We start from the raw sequence: 23,431 nt of genomic DNA, 5'->3' as shown, positions 1-23,431 counted from the left end.
CATGGGCAGATCATGTCATTCTGAGATGCCTGACAAACAGCTGCTGTTCCTGTGCTTCTCCCAAGCCCACCTTGCCCTCAAGGGCTAGCCAGGCCTTTAGCCCTGCCTTCTTATTGCATCAGTATTCATGCCTACTCATACATCATAGATTGCAGGGCACTTAAGTAATACTTCATTTTCTAAGAAAGTTCATCTTGTATTTTGCAGCACTAGGATATTTTGACACCTGTGAATCATAACTATGGTCCCGAACTGTAAGAACTATTCGAGTTCCCTGGACTGTGTGGTCCCAGCCTTCTGCCTTTGGCCTCAACTTTGGTTTTATGTTGTTTCTTTCCGGAGGGCTCTGATGAATGTCTGGAGGAGATGGATGTACATTTGAGACATAACTATGGCTATGAACTGTAAGAATTACTGGAGTTTCCTGGACCCTGTGGTCCCAGCCTTCTGCCTTTGGCCATGACTTAGGTTTTATGTTGCTTCTTTCCGGAGCGCCCTGATGAAGGTCCTGAGTAGATGATTGTACTTGCTCTCTTTTGAGACTGCCTTTTCTTCTAGGGCAAGACTTTCACAGCACCTGAAAGGTTCTTGTGACTCTATGAGTCCTGTGTTGTCTCCCCCTAGACGGCTCCTCCTCCACTCCTCCAGGCTCCTTGGTTGCTGTTTTGGATGTTCCTTGCATGGGTGTGTGTTGTTCATAAACACCCCTTGCTTTGGGAGCTGTCTGATGTCTATTAGATTTGTGGACTTTTCTGTTTGCTTTCTAGCCTTGTTAAGCAACTCCATTGTCCTCTTCTTCCCTTGGGCCTCCCCTGCTGTTGCCTTGGGGCTATTCTTTGGCAAGTCACTGGGCCCAACAAATGTCTGCCTGTCCTCGGGCCTTCGACCACAGATTTGCCCCGAAAGTTTCTTTTGGAGACTATAAACAAGCTTGGATTAGAGTCATGGAAGATGGCCTGGCTTCTTCTTGCCATGAGCAGTGCTAGGCAGCTCTGCCAGCCTATGCTGAGGCTGATTATCACCCATATCAGGTCTACTTCCTGGGATGACCCTGAGGTGATTAAGCGCCTGGATTACCAAACTCGACCCAGTAGCCAGTCCAGAGGTTTGCCCCCTTAATCTTTCATTGATGGCCATAAATCGTTGTCTCCTGATTATCAAAAAGGTGGAATTCAGCCTTTCAGAACACGTGTTCTCTAGCCCCAGGAGGCTTTACCCTTCTAAGTCCTACCCTGAAATCAATAAACCTCTTCTATTTACTATCTACTTTAAGCTATCTATACTACTAAATATCTATTAATCTAACTCTATCTAGATGACTTTCATGCACTCACACACACATACACACTCAAACACACACACTATCTCTTTCTCTCACACTCTCCTTTCTCTCTCTCTCTCTCTCTCTCTCTCTCTCACACACACACACACACACACACATACACATACAATCTTTCTGACACACTCTCCTCCTCCACTTCTTCCTCTCTCTCCCTCTCTCTCTCTCTCTCTCTCTCTCTCTCTCTCTCTCTCTCTCTCTCTCTAATACAATTCCAATGCAAGCAGGAAGTCTGTACAGCATCTCCAACCTCTAGCACCCAGTCTGTATGGTTTCTCCAGAGGTCTGAAGTGCCCTTTATACATCACAGTTCAGAATGTTGGGGCAGATCTGTCTCTTTATGATGCAATGTGCGTGGCTAGAGGGGAGATGGCTGCAACTCAGGCTAACCCCTAAGTATTCTGGTCTGAGGCCACTGTCATTCCAAATGTTAAGAATGGCAAAATCTAGGGAAACCAACCACAGATGGAAGGGCACAGGCATGTTAGGAGTGGGTGAGAGGTGGCCTGCAAAAGACAGTCAGGGACTAGGAGGAGAGGTCTCTAGAGACTTAGAGGGCTGACTTCCTGGGACTTGCCATCCAGTTTTTTCACCCATATCATCCAGTTTTAGAGCTCCATATCAAGGAATAAAACAATACTCACATCAGAGAATCAAAAGGCCTGGCTTATTCTAGAATCAAATACAAAACATCAGGGTCCAGAAACACTGATTTTGGTTTCCTCAAATATCATATTCCAATATTCACGTTTCATGACGTTTTTTATGGAAACAGAGAAAATGATCAGAAGTCAAGGCACTCTTCAAACACATTGATAGAGAGGGCAGGTAGGCTGATGACAGCAAAACAGAGGAATCTCTGCCCTAGACCTCGGGATGATGTATGATATTATTTTCAAGGTTAGAGCAAGCCAGTTACCTACTAAGTTAATCACTATGAAAATTCACTTAATAGTCACAAGAATGTTTGTTCAGACACACAGCTGGGCAAGGAATGGTTAATGAGAGTCTAAAGGTAGCCCCCAAAATAAAATGTAATTAGGCTCTGGATCTAATGTCAGGGTGGTTCTGATGAAGGTCCTGTTCCCCAGTTGGTTCTTGATCTAGCACTAAAGATGCTATGGGCCAGTTACTGGGCAGAAGGAAGAGGCAGGACTTCTGGATCCACACAAGTGATCTAGCAGACCCAGGAAGAGGGGAAAGAAGATTTTCACCATTCTTCAGAGGCAGAAAAGCCAACCAGCCATGTGAGATCTCAGATGGAGTGGCCACACACCGCTTCTCCAGGAGGGAGGTTGGGGTGTCCAGCTAGGACTAAAAGTAACAAGCTAGGGCAGGTTGAGAGGGATAAGCTAAGAGTGTTGGGAAGGGCACGCTAGCCACAGTAGATTGGAGGTGTCTAGCAATTGAGCCAATAAGGCAGATTGAAACTGATCAACTTGTGTGTGTCTGTGTTCTTCATTTTTGTATCCAGTACTCTTTGGGCAGGGGCTGGTAGTATGGCTCAGTTCCCAGAGTGTGCCTTAAAGCAGAGTAGCAAAAGCTACACCCTACAACCTGCAACACTTCAACCTCCCCATTGCTAAAGAGTCAGTCAGCCTTGTGGAAGGTTCTGTGTAAGCTAGCTTTGTTCCAGAGCTTTCTATCTAACCCCAGTCCCTACACTGGGTCAGTGAAGACTACAGTCTTCACTATGTACCTTGCTTCAGGACTCACCCAGTATACCTGACCATACTATCCTAAAACTGTCTTGTTGATGAATTTCCCAGCATCTTTAAGGATCTGATTGCTGTGGGGGATGATATAGTGCAAAGACAGAAGCAAGCGATGAGCCACCCAGGTGTTATCCTGCTAAGTGCACTGAGGGTACAGCAGAAATGCATTCAGTCATGCCAACTTTCATGAAGGTATTGGTGAAGGAGAGAAGGGAGTGACTCAGACACATATATGTTTACTCAGTAAAGAAGGCCTTCATTAGAGGGCTTCTTCCATGGCCATTGGGTAAGCAGGTGAGAAAGAACATGACATTTACAAACAAAGGGAGGAATATTCTTGGGGCTCCATGTTTAGGAGCTGCCAGTTTATTGTAGCAGGCCTGAGCAATGAGAGGAAGAAGGTCACACCTTGTAGCCAGGAAAAAAAAAAAAAAAAAGATTCTAATGCCTCTTCCCCAGGCAACACTTTAAAATCTGTATTCGCCAGGATTCTCCAGAGAAACAGAACTGATAGATTGATGTAGGTTATAAAGTGTACTTATTAGCTTGGCTTACAGTGGATAGTCCAACAATGGCTGGCTGAACACTGGGAAGGCTGGGAACCCAGTAGTTGCTCAGTTCATGGAGTGGGGTTCCTTGGAGGACTTCAATCTGGTACTGTAGGTCTAGAGAATCCCTGGGAAGCCACTGGTCTTCAGTCCACACTGAAAGACCAGGAATCTGGAGCCCAATCTCAGCAAAAAACTTCAGACTAAAGCACCAACAGAGTAAGCTCACTGGCCAACAAGAGGTGGAGCTGGTCAGGAAAAGGTAAAAGTTTTTCCCTTCAACCTCCTTATAACCAGGTACCTCTACCCAGGGCCTCTGTGAGATGTCTTCCCTGTTCAGTCAGCTCCTCCAGAAACTACCTAAAGCATCCTCACCTAACAAGCCTCTCGATTGCTTGATTCCAGATCCAATCAACTTGACAACCAAGACTACACATCTCATCATCTTTTAGGCTGAAGTTTAAATTGACTCAGAAAGCAAAGGCTGACTCCAGACCTCACCCTCATGAACAATGCATCCCTGAGCACAGCTGTCATCTTTTCTCTAGTTCTCTTCTGTTCAAATCCAGCCATAGGTTACAATGCTAAATAGTCTGGCCCCTTCTTGGTAAATGATCCTCAGACCAGATGAGCCGGGAGTTTATGGCAAACACAGGAAGGATGTGTTCACTACAACAGATGCAAGAAAAATTTGTGTGGGACTTCAATGTAAGTGGTCATCAGGGCTGCCTCTTGTTTATCCCAAACCTACTTAGACTTTCATCAGCAATGTACTTGCCGTTTTATTGTTCACGTGATGTGTTGTAGTTGTTTAAAGTCTATGTCCTGCTATCAAGATAGACTCCCTGCCCTGTGCTCATATTTTCTTCGCCATGGTTACAAGTCAAGAGCTGGACCTAGTAAATTGGGAGAAGTGATCTCTAAATATGTCACATGACTAATTCCCACACTTTCCTCTTCCATCAACACTCACACAAATTTCCACCTCTTTGGCTTCAGGCTACATGAGCACCTCCTTATAAGGCTTTTGCTATAGTTCTATTTTCTGATGAATTGCATACGTGTAATGGGAGATAGTCCATAAGTCTCCTGATGAGCCTGACCCACAGCACCCGAAGGAGGGTGAGTACCTTGAAGAAGGGTGATACAGTTACTTTACTATCTAGAAATGAGGGCATTCATTGCCTTTCTCTGAGTGTCTTCCTGACCACTTAGTGTGTAGTTAGATTTCTATAGTCTCTCCATTGGAGTTCCAGAGATTAACAGCAGTGGGAATGTCCATACCATCAGGGACTGCTGCCTCCAGAGAAAAGAACTGACTCATCCACAGAAATCATGGATGCAGCCTACATAGCACCCAGCTGCAACTCAGACCTGCAGAGATGAGCAGAGAGCCTGCTAGAAATGGTTCTTGAGGTCCACCAAGGGGCTATCTGGGAGTGGTAACCAAGAGTTAGACAGCTACAAATGGCTATCTCCATGTGTGAGAATAGCAGGTGAGAACATGAGCCACACAATAAGGGTTCAGGCTGCCTGTCACATGTGTGGTCACTCTAACTTCCCAGAACTGATAGTTTAAAAGTCAATATGGTAAATACAGAATTGAAGTTCCCATCCTTAAAATACGTGGCATTTAAATACACTGCTCCACAGTCTGGTCAGGTCTAACTAAATAACTTAAAATCAGAGAACACTAGAAATGGACACTGTTAATATCCTGCTATGCTGTTTGCTGTTTCTATTTGCTACCCTCTTTCCTAAAACATGTGTCAGAATGCTGCTGGTGGCTAAGGTCACAGTGAGTGACATGCACACATCATGATGACATGAAGAAACCCATTATTTTGTAAGATAGACAGAAGACAGATTGATAGATAGATAGATAGATAGATAGATAGATAGATAGATGATAGATAGATAGATAGATAGATAGATAGATAGATAGATAGATAGAAAGATAGAAGACAGGTAGGCAGGCAGACAGACAGACAGACAGACAGATAGATAGATTTTTTTTTTTTGATACAGGGTTTTTCTGTGCAGCACTAGCTGTCCTGGAATCTTCTCTATAGACCAGGCTGGCCTCGATCTCACAGAGACTCATCTCCCTCTCTGTCCTGAGTGCAGGTGCCATCATACCCAACTCAATATATTTTAGTACAAAGAAAACTTCTGTATTCCTCAAGCCACCATCATGTTTGTTAAATGCATAAATCTACCATCTGTACAGCCAACTGCAAATCTATCTCTTTTCGTCATGTCTATAAAGCTGGATACTAGCTTGTCATTTGAACTATAAAATGTCATCTGTGTGCAGACCTCCCCTTAGTACACCAGCTATAGGACCAAGGCTGTGAACCCAGGGATACTGTATTGTTGACACTTATCAAAGGAATTCCCATATCCTCCTTTGAGCCCTGTGTCAAGATTTTACCTTTTAGTGTAGCTTTTTGGATAATGTGTTTGACAGGAAAGGCATGCAATTTCCTCTGTTGCTCTAGGGTCCAAGGGTACTGTCCTCTGTGGTGAGTTCAGGATCAGTTCGATAGCTCTGTTTTGCTCTTTCAGATGGGATCCATTCTCCAAATCCATCTAGAACCAGCATGGAGTCAGAGATTATCAGACGTCAGCATCTTTTCCCTTTACAGGAAAAGTTATATGTTTCATCTTGATGACATTACCGAAATGGAAATTCTTGTATCATTCTCATATTGCAAGTTATGTTGTTTGTTGGGTTGTGGTGGCAGGGACTTGGGTGACAGAGTCTTTTTTCCCTCAGATTCTAACTCACCTTACACACAGGGTAGGTTATTTCCTAGGGTGAGCTACAACCAACTTAGTAACTGCACTAAAGCAATCTGGGAGAAATTATCATTGAAGTAACATATCCCCTCTCTGAAAGCAATATACTTTTAGCATATTAATTCTCAGTGTTTGTCCCAAGTAAGCATTTTAACCAACAATCATGGTATGATTTGCATTCTGATTTTTTTTCCTCTAATGGATCATGGCTCTCCAGTTCTCACCAATGACTGTATGTTGTTTAGGGCAAAAAGAAAGCAAAAAAAAAAAAAATCTGTTCATTCATATTACCACGTTTTCCTCTTAACCATTTCTGTTGGGCTGATTTTGTATCATTTCATTATTATTTTTAATTGATTTTTTAAGGATTTCACACATAAGGATTATATTTACTTCACCTATACCACCACCACCCCCTGCCCCTTCACCCTCTAATTCTTCCCATGCTCCAAATGCACAGCATCTTTCTCTTTAATGATAATTGTCACATAGGCATATATGGCTGACCTCTTGGGATTGGCTAACCTGCCAGCAGTCTTGTCCCTGGTGAAAAAAATACTTCTCCCTCTTTCAGCAACCATGAATTGTCTGTAGCTCTTTTTCAGAGGGTAATGCCTTGTCACACACACACACACACACACACACACAAATGATGCAGCCCCACTAAACTCAGGAGCAAAATAAATATATCCAATTCTCTCTACTCCTTTTTAAGGTTTTGCTTAAACTCTTACCTAAATAATGTAAGAGAAAAACAAAAAACAAAAAACCACACATACAAAAATAAACTAAAGTATTCTTATTTGCAAATGATATAATTCTATACCTTAAAGACCCTGACTCCACTAGAGAACTCATCCAGTTGAAAAAACATTTTCAACATAGCATCAGGACACCTTATTAACAGAACTTAGTTATTAACAGAACTTAAATAGTAGTCTTCCTATAGACCAAGGGCAAGTATACTGAAAATAAAATGACAGAAATTATCCTATTTACAGTTGCTTAAAAAACACAGCATGGAATAAACCCAGCAAAGGTAAGAAAAGATTTGTAGAATAAAAACTTGGGAAACACTGAAGAAGGAAATAGAGAAAAATAATAGAACATAGAAAGACCTCCCATGATCATGGATGAACAAAATATTGTAAGTAATGGTCGGCCTACCAAATGAAATACACAGGTTCAATGCAGTCTCAAAACTGCAATGCTATTCTTCACAGAAACAGAAAAACCTAAAAATTCATGTGTAGACACAAAATATCCCACAGACCAGATAAATCATGGGCAAAAAGCATAGTGCTAGAGTTGTTAACATACCTGTAGTATACTACAGAGCCATAGTGATCAAAACAGCATGGTACTAGCACAGAAACAGGCAGCAGCTCAATAGAATAGAATTAAGGATTCAGATATAAACCCATGAAACTAAAGTCATATTTTAAAAGAGGTCCCAGATATAAGCCCACACTCCTATAGCCACCAGATTTTTCACAACGATGCCAACAATGCATATTGAAGAGACAGCATCTATGACACATAATGTCTGAGTTCGGATAGCTTCACATAGATGGATGAACCTTGACCTGTACCTCTCAGCATACATCCTTCTATCGTGAGTTCAGGTCTCCTTCCCTGTTTCATGCAAACCAACGTTAGAATTTAAGATATAATAAGAGTCTATCTCAGTATGCCTTTAACTCTCATCTTGAACATTTTTTATGAAATAAATACTTTTTTCTTAAACATGCCCACTGTTATTGAAAGAGTGAGGAAGAGCGAGCTGCCCAAGTATTAGAAAACCAAAGGAGCTTGTGTGGAGAGGATGTGGCATGGGGAGGATGTGTAGCAGAAGCAGGATGCAAGGGCCAGGGGAAGAAAGATCACAAACTTTGATGACAAACAAGCTTATTCAATAAGATGAAGCACTAACACGTGTTTTAAAGAAATCCTGATAGTAAAGGAGATATGCTATGGGGACTGAGCGAGGCAGAGGTGGGGACGAAAGCTCACTAGGGACACCCTGCAAGGTTACAAGATACCGTAATTAAACCTTGTTAATAGTACTTCCAGGTTACAGATACATGAGAAAATGAAAGTAAGAAACATCCATCTGCCTCAGTTTTCTCTGGGTCTTGGTAGGAGTGGTGGGAGGGAGCAGAGATGCTCACTGAGCAGGATGCAGAGAAAGTGTCTACTCTCTCTAGGCTCCTCCTCTGTCTCCTGAGTGCTGGGATTAAAGGCGTGTGCCACCACGCCTGACTATAACATACATATCTTGAAGATAAAAATTATGAAACGAATCCTCAATATCATTTTTGCTACTAGAGCACTTTAGATAGGAAACAATTGATATATTTAAAATAGAGACTAATGTGGTATATTTTAAAAGTATAATACTAACATGAGCAATGGTTTGGAGATATGTAGCAGGAGTGGAAACAGAAAGTTCAGGTTTTTGCTATAGCCACAGAAAAAAAGTGACACATTTGAATACCTGTCAGGGGGAAGATGCATAGCTTCATAGAGATAGGATTGCTAATTTTTTTTGTAGTGGTAGAAGCACTAGAAATGTTCTTGGTATTCTTTGTTTGTTTGTTTGATTGATTGACTGTTGTTTTGTTTTTTTGAGACAGGGTTTCTCTGTGTAGCCCTGGCTGTCCTGGAAGTCACTCTGAGACCAAGCTGGCCTCGAACTCAGAAATCTGCCTGCCTCTGCCTCCCAGTTGCTGGGACTAAAGGCATGTACCACCATTGGCTGGCATTCTTGGTATTCTTCTAGACTCAAGCAAATGACAATACACTTACTAAGATGTGGAAGACTAAGAAGAGAGAAGAGAGAAATCAAATGATCCTATTTGGACATGATGCTTAGATGTCTTTGATTCTAATGTGTAGTTGAATATGTGTGCCTGGAATTTGCTCTAGACATTTGTATTTATAAAGTCCATGAGTGAATACATACAAGTAAAGACATAAGGGAAATAATGTCCTCTAAGAAGTAGTACACAGGTCAAAAAAGCCCTCAAGAGGCTTGGTGTTTAGACTCTAAAAGGAAGAGAAAGGGTCTACAAAGGAAATAATAAAAGGTAAAGAATTATGAAGCAAAAGAAAAATTAATCTAGTTATATGGAAGTCAAGAAAATGAAGATTTCATAAAGGAGGGAGCAGTGCCTGGGTTATAGCTGCTGAGAGGCTAAGAGAGATGATGGTGCCAGAACTTGTAATCACACAAGCCAATTGTGATCTTGTCTAGTGCAATTTCATTTAAATCGTGGAGCTGTAGAGTAATGAAAGGAAGTTGAAAGAAAAAAATATCAAAAGCTAATTTAAAATGAATTCGGATTAAGATAAGTAACCAAGTAAAGACAGTATATGTAGAGATGATACTACAATTTGGGGTAAAGGCAGACTATGAAAGGGAGACTGCTTTAGCTACTACTAAAGAAGATTGATGACAGCAATTGATGCATATGTGTTTAGAGTCTCACAATGAGATTTTAGACCACCAACTTAACTTTCCCTGTTAGCCATGGGAATAAAGATGTTTCTAGCCGGGCGTGGTGGCGCACGCCTTTAATCCCAGCACTCGGGAGGCAGAGGCAGGCAGATTTCTGAGTTCGAGGCCAGCCTGGTCTACAAAGTTAGTGCCAGGACAGCCAGGGATACACAGAAAAACCCTGTCTCGAAAAACCAAAAAAAAAAAAAAAAAAGATGTTTCTATGCACAGGTCAGCCAACAGAACTATCATAATTATACAAAGGTGGAGTAAGAACTTCATAGAATGACGAAAACAGTCAGATTTACTCCATGCTACTTGGTTGCCTAGACTGTGGATTGTAACTCTTTCTGGCTGTTTTCTGGAGGGCAGATGCCAGACTTTGGATAACAGGACAATAAGCAGTGAACCACTGTCAGCAGCTGAAATGTATTTATCTCTAATAACCCACAGAGTATACACCAGCTACAGCATCATTTCTTACCAGTGTTATACAAGTTCATTGGCTTTATTGAAAGGGATTTGAGATTGGCACTCTTTTGTTTTAAATTCTTAAAAGAAAGGAAATCCACATACATCATGAGAGAATACAATGTCACTTGAATACAGAATAACAGAGAGCAATTATCCCCAAATGCCAAAGAACAAGAAAACAGTGTGGCTTGAGATGCCATAGTTTGGTATATAGTTTTCAAAATATACATTTTGTGTTGTTTTCAGAGCAGCTCCTTGGATTTAAGTCAGGCTGGCATAGCAGTCTGACACTGACATATCCCTGTAGATACATCTGACAACCCATAGCCAACCAGTCACCAGCTTAGAGTATTATTTATGGACATTTTTGAACTCAATCATACAGCAAGCAAGACATACAGAAGAAGGAAAAGCAACATCAGCTGTGAAATAACACTCTATTTTCTCCATGTTTCTTGAACGTAAAGTCAAGAATTAAGCACACATGTTAAAGGGAGGAATCGGCTGCTGTTAAGGAAGAGTGAACTGTGTTATATTTAAGGAAAACTTCAAGAAGCATCACAGGGGAGAGGATTTTCTGTCATTAAAATGAAGTGTCATTTTAGGTTTCCTCCTACATATGTCAATTTAATTATAAAACAGATTTTATACATCAGAAGCAATAATGGGGTACTGGATGAGTGAGTGTGGGTGTGTGTGTGCATGCATGTGTAATTTTTAAATATTCAACATGAAGATTTCTGCACTCCCGAGAATTAATCAAACTGTCAGATCCAAGACCAAAAACTGAGAAGTACCCCCAGTGGTGTGTCATGGTAACTTAGCAACCAGAGCTGAAGAGGTTAAGACAGAAATTACTGTCATTCCCTAATATTTAAGAATATCTACCTTATACTACCCTTGCTTCCTCCCATATTCACATTCTGATTGATCCCTCTTGGTTGTAGTTCACCAAATCACATCTTTTATATATTTTAATGATATTATGTATGACAATTTCCATTTGGGGGTTAGTGAAAATCACGTCCTGGAAACTGAACTTGAGAGCGTTTCATGATCCTCCACTGGCCAAGACTAAGACTTTTCCACATCCCAGGTATTGCCCACTGGACTCATAACCGCAGAGATACTCAGCACCTCCTTGCTACATACTGAGGGCCTTAGCCACTTCCATGACAGGCTCTGAACAGCAAGTTGTCCTGTCAAAATTCAGTTTTGCAGCAGCCCAGGCATAGGCATCAGCACAGGATCTTCATAAGTTTGGGTTAGGCTCTCTATGGAGGGCAAAGAAGTCATGCCCTAAAAAATATACAAAATAGTTGTTCACTCGGATACCTGAGAAACAAGCACAAATGAATTGCATCCAGCAACAGAAAAGAGGGGAATTATTTGAGTGATTGATAATGTACACAGTATCCCAAATAGCCCATATTTGTCAATAGTGAGCAGTCACGTTGAGTATTCTCCTCTCCAGCTCTTACAAGGCAAGAGATTTGTTGGTGGACAACAGTGGTCAGGCATAGAATAGCACCAGCTCTTCCTGGCATGCTCCTCTGTGTTGCTTCCAGGACTATGTGTTTTGTGGAGGTAAATATAGCTGGCAGCCATTTCTTTTTCTCCCATGTGAAGTGTTAAAAGTCACAGCATACAGTTGCTGTTCTTCTGGGAGCTATTTTTATCCTGTTGCCACTTGTGGCTGAAGCTATTTCGTACCTCTTATCTCAGTGTGGACATGTGTGTCTTCGTTTAGGAAGCATTACTTGAGCTCCATTCCGAGCAGTTCTCCATGCTCAGGAAAGAATAGGAGACGCTCCTTACCCTCAGAGACCTTAAGTGGATCACCTTCATAATACAAAACATTGCACATCAACACAGGACCGTACTTTCTCTACATCTCTTTATCTTTAATCTTCAAATATTGATCGTGGGACAAGCCAGTAATTCTGCCTGGCCTCTGCGTTAGAGATGTCCCAATGTGCTAAAATCTGAACTGTGGTTGACATGCCTTGGGAATGGAGAAAGAACATAACTGTCTATATTCCAAATAAACTTCTTTTATTTTTGTTCCAGAGAAAGAAAAGAAATATGATGGCATTTTGAACATTCTCATCTCTAACTCATGTTACAGAAAGATCGGTGTGTGTGTGTAGGCTAAACGAGAAGCAGGGCTATCATACACATTAACCTAACATCTGCATTGCTTCTGGGCTGCTGTAATCTAACACAGATCGCATTTGCTCACATATATATATATATTTATAAACTGTGTATCTAGATTCAACTAACCCTCCAAATCGTACTACCTTAATATATGCATTAAAAATCAGCACTGATTAAAGGCAACAGGACAACAAGTAAACAAGTCTGATAGAGATGCCAACTCCCTGCCTCCTCCTCTGCAAGCTTTGCAAGGGGAAAATAAGGGCAATCTAAGAAGTCTTACGAGAAATACCAGGATTTGCAGAAATTGCATTCAATGTATTTCTGAATGTATATATGCATTTACTATTAATTAATATAAATTGTGCTATTAATCTCTAGCCTAAGTGATTTTCATTTTTATTGTATAAGCTAATGCCTTGCTTATCTGTGTATTTAGTGAGCTGCATACTTAAAAATATGATGATATGCCAATGATCAGAAAGTTTGAAGGCTACAACTTTAAGCTGGGTGTTATGGATAGCCCTGGGGCTAATTATATTTGATGTTAATTCCGTTCTCTTGTGCAAACAAGGAATGAGACAGCACTCAGGTGATTTCTTGTAAACCTGCTTCCCACCTTAATTTGTAAAACAAAGGAGAACTGATGATTGGGCAGATAAAGGGAAGGTGGAGCAGAAGGTAGAGTGAGAGAAGAAGGAGAAAATGGAAGAGGGAGAGGATGCAGAGGAGGAGGAAGAAGAAGAAAAGCAGAAGAGAAGCACATGACCTGGAGAAACTGTAAGTTCTAAGGGGTCCCATAGATGTGGAAGATGGTAGTGTAGTGGTAGATCTGCCCAATCTAGGCGCACAGCATGTATTCATATTAATTAAGTTGTGTTTTCATTGCTGGGGCATATTTGGGTTGGAGAGATTTACCGCAACAGTCGGGCTTTCTATTTTAGCTTGAAGTGGACCCTTCCAGATTCACTGGTTCCACCCAACCACACTTATCCAGGAGGCTCCAACTATCCATCTAGTTAATATTAATCTACATGTTGCTTTGTCGTCTTATCTTTGAACAAAGAACATTATATGTCTAATCTGGAGAGAAAACTCTCAAATGTTATTAAAAACATCATTTCATAACCAACTCATGGATTATTCCAGTCTGTTAAGCTGGCTGAGTGACATTTCTTCTATAGGATTTTTCATAATTTTACTTTAATATCCTACCAGCTATGGCAAATAAACCTGGGATTGCTCCTCAAATTAGGCGTTCTCCAATCCTCTGTAGCATTATGTCCTGGTCTCCATTTGTTGCAAAAAGAGCTTCCTTGATGAGAGGCGAAAGCTGAACTTACCTGCCTATGCAGATAAGCATTTAGCATATAGTTAGGAATTAAGCTGGTGTAGAGAAGTGACAGGGGAGGAATTTCCTCTGGGTTTCAGGGCCTCACTTAGCAGCCATGAGTAGTTCACACTTCTGGGTATAAACTCCTTCCTATGGAAAGGGCCTTAAGTCTAATATGGCTATTGGTTACTCTCAGGATATAAATGCCATCATTACATCTTTTGGAGTATCGTGACATTCTGTTCATTGGTGTGCTTCATGTGTGTTACAGGTGAGTAGGATTGTGTTTCTCCTTAGAAGCTCACACAGGTCTTCCAGGTACATGGAGAGCTGGTCCTCAGGCAGGAGCGTTGTAAGTCATTTCCTCCAAGTCCTGTATCAGAAGTGTGTAACATCTTCAGCGTTATGGTATTAAACTTCAGTTTCTTAGAGGAGACCAAAGGCAGCAGCAATAACCTATATTGTTTTGGGAGTCTATAGATGATCCTATTCAACAACTCAAAAGGTTTCGCATGTCTGGCATATACACATACATATATACATATATATACATATATATGTATATATGTATGTGTGTATATGTGTGTGTGTTTGTGCATGTGAGTGTGTGATGTATTTTAAGTAGATATTAAATAGTATAATTTCCTATGACCTCTTCCAACCCCTAGTGTTACTTATACCTCCCTTGTCTTCCTCTGTGTTGCTCTTCCTTCCTCTCTCCCTCCCCAGGAAAATGGCTCCCTCACTGTTTTCATTTCTCTGTCATAGCACCTGTGTCCTCCTATTCCCCTTTCAGTTGTCCTTCCCTCCCCTCTGTGGTCCCTCTGTTACTTCCTGGTTATGTGCTGTTATTCCTATTATTCCACTCATGACTGAAGTTTTAAAGCTGGATGCCAAAAATAAGCGTGAGCATACTCTGTTTTCCTTCTGAATAGGGATTGGCTCACTCGGTACACTATGTTCTCTGATAGATGATTAATATCCAAAATATGTAAGGAACTCACAACATAGCATTAGAAAAAACAATTGTAAGAATAGGCTATAGATCTGAACAGAGAATTCTCAAAAGAAGAAATAAAAAATTGCTAAGGAATCTATTAAAATTCAACATCCTTAGCAAATGGAGAACTGCAAATTGAAACTACTTTAAGATCTCATCTTATTCCATTCACAGTGGCTAAGGTCAATCAAACAACCCACAACAAACGCTGGTTGGGGAATGCTCATTCACTGTTGGTGAGATTGCAAGCTCTTGTAGCCTCTGTGGAAATCAGTGTGGAGAATTCCCCAAAAGCTCAAACTAGTCCTATATGACCCAGCTATACTGCTCCTTGGCATATGCCCCAAAGATTCAAAGGATAATGAAAATGTGATACATATACACTTTGGAATAGTATTCAGCTGTAAGGAAAAAGAAAATTTGTGAAAGTAAATTTTGCAAGGTGTTTGAAGTCACAATAGGCAGAAATTCTAAGTGATTTCTTTTCTTTCAAATAATTAGCGAATTTTAGTGCAGTTACAATGCCATCTGACATATGAAATTTGGTTTCTGCCATAACTAGGTCATTAGTTAATTTTAGAGTTAGACCCGGGTATCTATAAGAATGTGTGTGTTGTTGGAACACTGTGGGAGGGAGATGACAGTAGTGCTCCTGAGGTAGCTGCTGCTTAGCTATGGCAGTGGTGAGCTCTCCAGGAGTACACTTGAGAAAAATAAGTCCCTGTGGTACCAGTGCTCTAGGGAACCCAAGACAACCCGAACTGCTACATTTATCAGGTTCTTAGAGGACATTATTTGCTTTTACCTTACAGTGTCTGGACCCCAGTTGCTTCTTTGCAAATTGTTAGAGCGGAATCAACTCATTACTGTGAACGCTTTACTCCTTTAAACTCTTTGCATATTTTATTCCTTTAAACTGAACGTTTCATTTGCAGTGAAGCCCTCATAGCCATGCAGGATTGTTGGATAAAATGATCCCGTTGCACATCACTTAGATACACATTTTAGATGAGAGATGTAGCACATAACTTGGTTACTTTACCTAAACCTGAAATTGTCAAGTGTCCTTTCTCCTGTATCCAGCAAAGACAGATCCAAGAGCAATTTGCTGTAATAAATGAGAAACTGTCTCTCCTGCCAAACTTTCTTAAGCCTGCTGCTCCTGCAAGCAGGGAAAAAAAAACCAAAAAACTCTACAAATGCAGATATAAAAAGTAACAGCTGCCCTTGTCCAAGTTCCTATCACATGTGACCTGGTTTGCTAAGCCTGTGTGATGTCTGGACCCTTGTTTCCCAGCAAGAGCCATAACTAACTGCTTTCAAGAGACTCCATCTAAGTCTGTTTGCAAACCGTACCCAGTTTGCCCATTAGGCGAACATCTGGCATGGGGACCACAGCACAGCATCCTCCTGGACCTTCGAGCTGAGGAAGGAACCAAACTGTCTTTTGTCAGAATTCATCTGAAGACACAGAGGTCAGTGTCAGGTTGGATAAATGGATTTTTTCTGATACTAGAAATAAACAGAAAATGTTCTAGGGGTTGTGGGTAGCCTGAGGGTGATTCAGGTTTCTGGAGAAAGGCAGAAAATACAGTAGTTGTTGACTGTCCTTGTAAAAGTATTGCAATAGGTGGACTTGATTGTGGGTGACTAAATGGGGTGTGGATGGGGCAGGCAAACATTTAATTAACAACCAAACACTGCACTACCACTAATTTATTCTTTCAGTGGTTACCATGCCCCTTCTTCTCCGTTTTAGTGTCTTTTAACCAGAGGGGGTTTTTCCCCAAAAAAACCAACATGGACTTTCAGTCTATTTCACTATCATTTGTACTTGCTCTTTGCTAGAGTCATTTATTGAAGCTGCTTCCTGACCTTTTGAGTAAAATCAATACTCTCAGTGCTAAATTAGAAATATTGAGTAAGGATGCTTCTGTAACTCAAAAGGAAAATCCGCAGCTATTTTTTTTTTTGTGTGTGTGTGTCTTTTGGAGAAATTATAAAGCCTTTGCTTAAATTTTATGGTCCTTAAAAGTTAAAATACTGTAATAAAAATATTATTTAAACAGTGTATTATTGTATCCCCAACTTAGTGCTTAAAACAATATCCATTGATTTAATTTATGTTTCTGAGGGTTAGAAATGTGGACTGATTTCATTATTCAGATCTTTTGGACATGTTCTGAAAACCATACATAGCCAAATGCATGCCATCTAAGGTCTACTACTACATGACACCTGTCTGTCACACACAGTGGTTATGAGTCCAGGCTATATTTCTTTCATCCTCTAGCACACTTGTCCAAATATGTGCATGTACTTCCAAAGTGAAAGATATCAAATAGAGACCTTGATTTAGAACAAACAGACAGGGTTCAATTTTCAAGGCAAGAAACCTCATTCCATGGTTTCACAAGAGGGGCAATGTATTAACCTAGGAGGTGTATTATTACAAATGAGTGTCATTGTGCTGTCCAACCTACTAATCACAATACATACCACATACATGTTTGATAACTTGTGCATTTTTGCCAATTTTCACGAGTGCTCAATCAATTAATCATTGTTCTTGTTTCAGACTTAGGGTCCCTAAGTGACTTGTCCACCATCATATAGTCAAAGCTGAGCAGCTGGCCCTGAACCAGGATTTGAGTGACCCAAATCCTTTTATTTAATGTTTATTTCATGGTGGTTTTTTTTTTGTTGTTGTTGTTGTTTTTTGAGACAGGGTTTCTCTGTGTAGCCCTGGCTGTCCTGGAACTCACTTTGTAGACCAGGCTGGCCTGGAATTCAGAAATCTGTTTTCCTCTGCCTCCCAAGTGCTGGGATTAAAGGTGTGGGCCACCACACCCGTCTTATTTCATGCTTTTCTAGTCTCATAATTTACAGTTCTTTGTTCAATAATAGTATTCCTTTACCTCTTGGCTCACAAAGCCTCTTAAGATTTTATTAACTCAGTCTTTTTAATTTATTCCAGTTTTTCTAATAAAAGGAAGCTGAGGTAGCTGGATTTGGTTTTTTTTTTTTTTTTCAGGAATAAAACACATTTTAGCTTTTTTAAAAGTTAAAATCAAATATTCACTACTATTGATTTAGCTAATATTAAAAACATCTATTGGGCTGGAAATGTAAGTCACTGTTAGAATATATTCTTTTTTTAAAAAAAATATATTGATTAAGTTATTTATTTGCTTTACATCCCAATTGCAACTTCCCTTCCCTCCTCTCCTCCTAATCTCTCCCCTAAGCCCCCCCCCCCCCATCCTCAGAGAAGGGGAAGCCTCCCATGGATGTCAACCTTCCTTAACATATCAAGTTGCAACAAGACTAGGAGCATCTTCTCCTATTGAGGCTATACAAGGCCACCCAATTAGGGGGAATGGATCCAAAGGTGGGCAATGTAGTGAGAGACAGGCCATGCTCTCACTTTACGAGTCCCACATAAAGGCTCAGCTGCACAACTGTTACATAGATGAAGGAAATAAATAAAACTGTTCAAGACCTGAAAATGGAAGCAGAAGCAATAAAGAAAGCACAAACCAAGGGAACCCTGGAGGTGAAAAACCTAGGTATGAGAACAGGAACTACAGAGGCAAGCATCACCAACAGAATATAGGAGGCAGAAGAGAGGAGCATCAAGCATAAAAGATATGATAAAAGAAATTGATACATCTGTCAAAGAAAATGGTAACTCTCAAAAGTTTCTGACACAAAACATCTAGGAAACTTTGGGACACTATAAAAACACCAAACCTGAGAATAATAGAACGAGAAGGAGATGACTCCCAGCTCAAAGGACCAGAAAGTATTTTCAACAAAATCATGGAAAAAAACTTCCATAGCTTCAAGAAAGTGATGCCTATAGCATACAAGAAATGTACAGAACATCAAATAGATTAGAGCCAAAAGGAAAATCCTCCCACCACATAATCAAAACACTAAAAGTACAGAACAAAGAAAGACTATTAAAAGCCACAAGGGAAAAGGGCTAAGTAACATATAAGAGCATACCTATCAGAATTACAACCCAACCTTCAGCATAGGCTTTAAGAGCCCAGTGAGCCAGGGAAGATGTCCCATAGTCTCTTAGAGATGACAGATGCCAGCCCAGATGCCATTGTTCAATACCTCGACAATGAAAATCACCTCCACAAAACAAATTAAGGGTCCTATGAAGATAATGCAGTTGGTAAAGTGTTCAGTCATGAGAACTCAATTTTGAATCATTAGCATCCATATTTAAAAAAACTGGGCATAGCAGTGCACACCAGAAATCCTAGCATATGAGTATGAAAGCAGAAAGAGTTGGGCGTTCTGTCGATTCAGTCTAGGCCATTAACATGGTTTAATGGTTTGATAAAGGACTTTTTCTTAAAACATAAGGTAGAAGGGACTAGAACTGAGGCCCGGTGATTAAGAGCACTTCCTGCTTTTATAGGAAACAGAATATAACTTCTTAGAAGCTGTGTTGAATGTCTAGCAACCACTTTTAACTCCAGCTCTAGGAAAGCCAACACCATCCCTCTCTGGCTTCTGGAGACATTCGTATACATGTGGCACACATTACACACACACTCTCTCTCTAACACACACACACACACACACACACACGTATGCAGTTTCACACACACACACTAAATAAAAATACATGTTTAAACAATAGATTAGAGCTGATTGGGGAAGACACTTAACATTGATCTCTGGCTTCCACATACATGCACACATGCGTGTATATGCATGTTCACAGATATGCATGCTCACACACTCAAGTGAAAGCAAACAAATTAAAATAAAAATAAAATAACACACTGATTATTTTCTAATCATAAGCATAGTAGACCCAGATGGAGGAGGTCGGAAGAAAGAGTGGTATTCAGAGGCACTAAGACATAAACAGAAGGAAGATGTCCTAAAATAAGAGTGTGCATGTCCCAAAGCCCCAGTGGCTGGTTAGTTTGCTGCTGGACTATCACTTCACTTTCCCACTCCTAGATTTCTGCATTTATAGGCTAAGGATGTTGGAGTTGAAAACACTGTATATAGAATAATAATATCACTTTAAATTACTGCACAATGCCATCAGAAACAGGGGTTTAGAGCTGAGATTTAAATTGGCCATGGTGCTGGGTCCTGCCTATGGGTACAAAATTAATACTCTTTCCAGTATATAACCTGCTAGCCTTTAATAAGAATATGAATGTTCCATGTGGCTGCAAAAGGAAATGCCTGTCTTCATGCTCCCGAATTCCCTTAAGAGCAGCCATGATGTTTCCCATATCAGTCAGTCCTCGTCCTAGTAAAATATAGGAGAGAGCTACACATGTGTTCTACTCTCATCTCTAAGCATGCATTACCATAATTTCATTTGCTCTTAATTAAGTTAAAGCTCTTGGAGACAGAAACATGTCTCAGCCTCATGAGTCCATCACCTGTTCATGCATTGTAAGTGACATTTTCTCCCCATGCACAAAGGAACAAGTCAAAGAAAGTTTTAGTTGGGGGTTGCCTTTAAGGAAACACTGACTCAAAAACTTTGAGAGAGGTCTCAAGACAAATACTTCACGCCTTGGCATGGCTTTTCTTGACTTTCTTTTTTTTAAGAAGAAGAATGGAGTTTCCACATTCCAGACAAATTTGTAAGCCCAGGATAAGGGCACAAAGAGGTTATTTTTGGTGAGTTGCTCTGCAAGGTGCAAAGCACAAAGAATTGTCACCCTCAGCAGATACTGATTTGGCACCACATCGTTGAGGTTGTGGATAATCCTCAGGGCCAGACAGTTTTTTTTTAATATGTCTCTGCTGGATTTGTTTTTGGAACAGATGTTAGCCAGGAATGAGTGCCTTAGCAGTCCTAGAACATTCACCGGTTCATAAGGAATACTTTTCAATACTCAAAGAACATAAACTTCCTCAGGTCTGTCTCACTGAGTTCTTACTATTCCAATCCCTACTAATGCTGAGCGTTTGATCAACCACAGATGAAGTGTTTCAAAGACATAACGTTTTTATACCAACTGCTACCCTCCCTACCAGCGTACTGGTAAGCAATTGCTCTCCTTGTTCTATGATTTGTGGTACTGCTGCCCCAAACCAAATGCTTAGTTGTGAATGATAGTAATGATAATAATTATTACTACACTATTTTGCTAAATCTGCAAAAAGAAAAAAACAGATATAGCAGCTGTTTAAGCTGATGGAAGTAAGAACTTGAAAATCGGGACATCTAAGATTGATTTTATTTAAGTTTTAGTGTCTGTCTTGACTGGCTTTAGCCGTATGCTCAGAAGTCCTTGCTTCACAAGCAAATACCTAATTTGTTTCTATCCATGTTCCAGTTACTCTTCCAAAGGTCAAAGTCACTCAGCCCATGCTTGAAGCTTCATTTTAAAGCTTCTAGCATTCCCCCCATAAAGACATCTGAAAATATTGTTGTATTCTGAGGGAGTTGGGACACAATTCAGTGCATAACATTTACCCATCTTCACATTTGCCACACGTGACACTAATTACTTTATAGGAATTAAGTTCAGGATTTCTAAAACCCAAAACTGTGGATATTTGTATCAGGTAATTCCTTGGAGACATGGGATGTGAAGGCAGGTCAGAATCCATCCTGTGTGCTTAGTATGCTTGATATCTTCCCTATTTTTTTTTTACCTGTTAGAAGCCAGAAGTACCTGTTCCCCAAGTATGACAATGGAAATTGTCCAAAGACATTGGCATACTCACATACTCCTCCTAAGGGTCAAAAGTTCCCTATTTAGAACATTATTTAAGTGTGATCTTACATAGAGTATTTCAGGGTAACTTTTATTATCACCACTCTGTACATACAGGAAGTCAATCCAATTAAGAAAGGTTTAAGAACTGACCAAGGTCACATACAGACTGGGTGAATTTAAACTTAGTTATGTCTCATGACATTAGGCTAGTTTTAGTGGTTACCCCCAAAGACTTCAACTCTACCCCTATCTCTAGCCCAGTTACATCAAATAGAAATGCTGTCCTAAAAATAATCAACTCGGTATTTGATTGCACCTTCTTCAAATAAGACATTCTCCTAGCCCTACTCTCTAAGAGTACCACCAATCATTAAAGCCTGGACTGTAAGATATGCAATGAGAACAGTGATTGATAGAGCTTAAGTTGTCGTACCATGCATCCACTCTGAAATGCATGGCACACACTTTTCAAGATAAAAATGAAGGCCAAGAAGATAATTTGAGATATCACCTTTGAGGACACAAAGAATCAGCTGTAGAATTTAGAACCAAATTCTGCCTTTTAAGAGACTCTAAAAACCTGAACACAGCTCCATCATGCACCCACATGACACCTGCAGAGTAATGATAAGTTTTTCTTATGAGAACATGTGTTCATCAAACATTTCCTGCTCTTTCAATAACCTCCAGAAAGGAGAGAAAGCTAAATGACAACTGAGCAGTGTGAGTGCCATGGTGTCAGGGGAGGGAATCCTCTCCTAACTCTGAGAAAAAAAAATCTTTGCTTCCCCACCATGAAGCCCAAGACTTGATTAACTTCATCCTCGCATACCAATAAATGTTGCATTGCCCATAAAAACAGTCAGCCCTGGTATAAATCCAGCACCAGTATTTAATTCCTTGACCTTCCATGTCAGAGATTCCCAGAAGCAAGCTACCTGCTCTGCAGAGTGTCTTCCCATTTATTGGCTCTAAATTTACCATCTGATCACTTTGCAGCTCTTATGCTCATCCTGTCAGGAGACCACATAAAAAAAGGGGGGGGGGCGTTCCAGAGACCTTCATGTTGTGTGGAACATCTTGATCTATCCAATTCGCACTTTTCCCTCTGCCCCAACTCTTCTGCATGGTGATGAATCTCCTGATGAAGGTACGGATTTTTTTTTTTTTAATTCAGAGTCAAAAAATAATAAAATAAAACCTCTCATTTCAAATGAGAATGAATCTTCAAGAAAAATGCTTCATCATTATCCATCATTTTATTTAGAATATAATACCTTATAAAATGTCTAACCCCATGTTCTTGTTCTTGTAGAGCTTTTTTAAGATGTTATAAAAAAAAAACCCATGAATTTTGGAAAGGGAATTTTTTTTAGAACCACAGGAGACTCCAAATAGAATCACTCTTTATTTATAAGTATATATTTTAAACTGTGTCCAATAGCAGCTTCTCCCTGCTCCTTCTCTCTTCCAGAGACGTATTGCTCTGAAATGTTTATTTCTATTTTCTTACAGTGTAGCTTTATTATAAATTTAACAGAGAAGAAAAGATATAATGGTCAGCGAGCCCTAGCAGCATCTATGCCTGCATCTTGTAAACTAAAGGTTGTGATGTTTTCTTCTGCTGAGATGTAGATCGACTCTGGTGTGCTGCAAATCACAGAGTCACTATTACCAGAGAGCCACCTTTCCTTGTCTCAGATGGGTATGGGCTATAAAATAATACGGTGAACCACTACTCTGTGTTTAGGAAAATCCATCTTGTTGCATGGGGCTTCTTCAATGGTCAGGTTTTAGCTTTCTTCTTTGGGAACCCTACATCTTGCTCATATATTCATG

The 23,431-nt window shown here is 40.3% G+C and overlaps 1 pseudogene; it reads right to left on the bottom strand.

Annotated features, from left to right (window-relative positions):
- Nucleotides 1-471: 471 nt before the first annotated feature.
- LOC110300180 (protein Tex24 pseudogene) lies at nucleotides 472-5,861 on the bottom strand (annotated as a pseudogene).
- Between the last annotated feature and the right edge of the window lie 17,570 nt (nucleotides 5,862-23,431).

The sequence above is a fragment of the Mus caroli genome, unplaced genomic scaffold (genome assembly GCF_978045245.1).
Source record: "Mus caroli unplaced genomic scaffold, Mus_caroli_1 scaffold_10, whole genome shotgun sequence".
Classification (NCBI taxonomy): Eukaryota; Metazoa; Chordata; class Mammalia; order Rodentia; family Muridae; genus Mus; species Mus caroli.
This window is presented reverse-complemented; position numbering and strand designations above follow the sequence as displayed.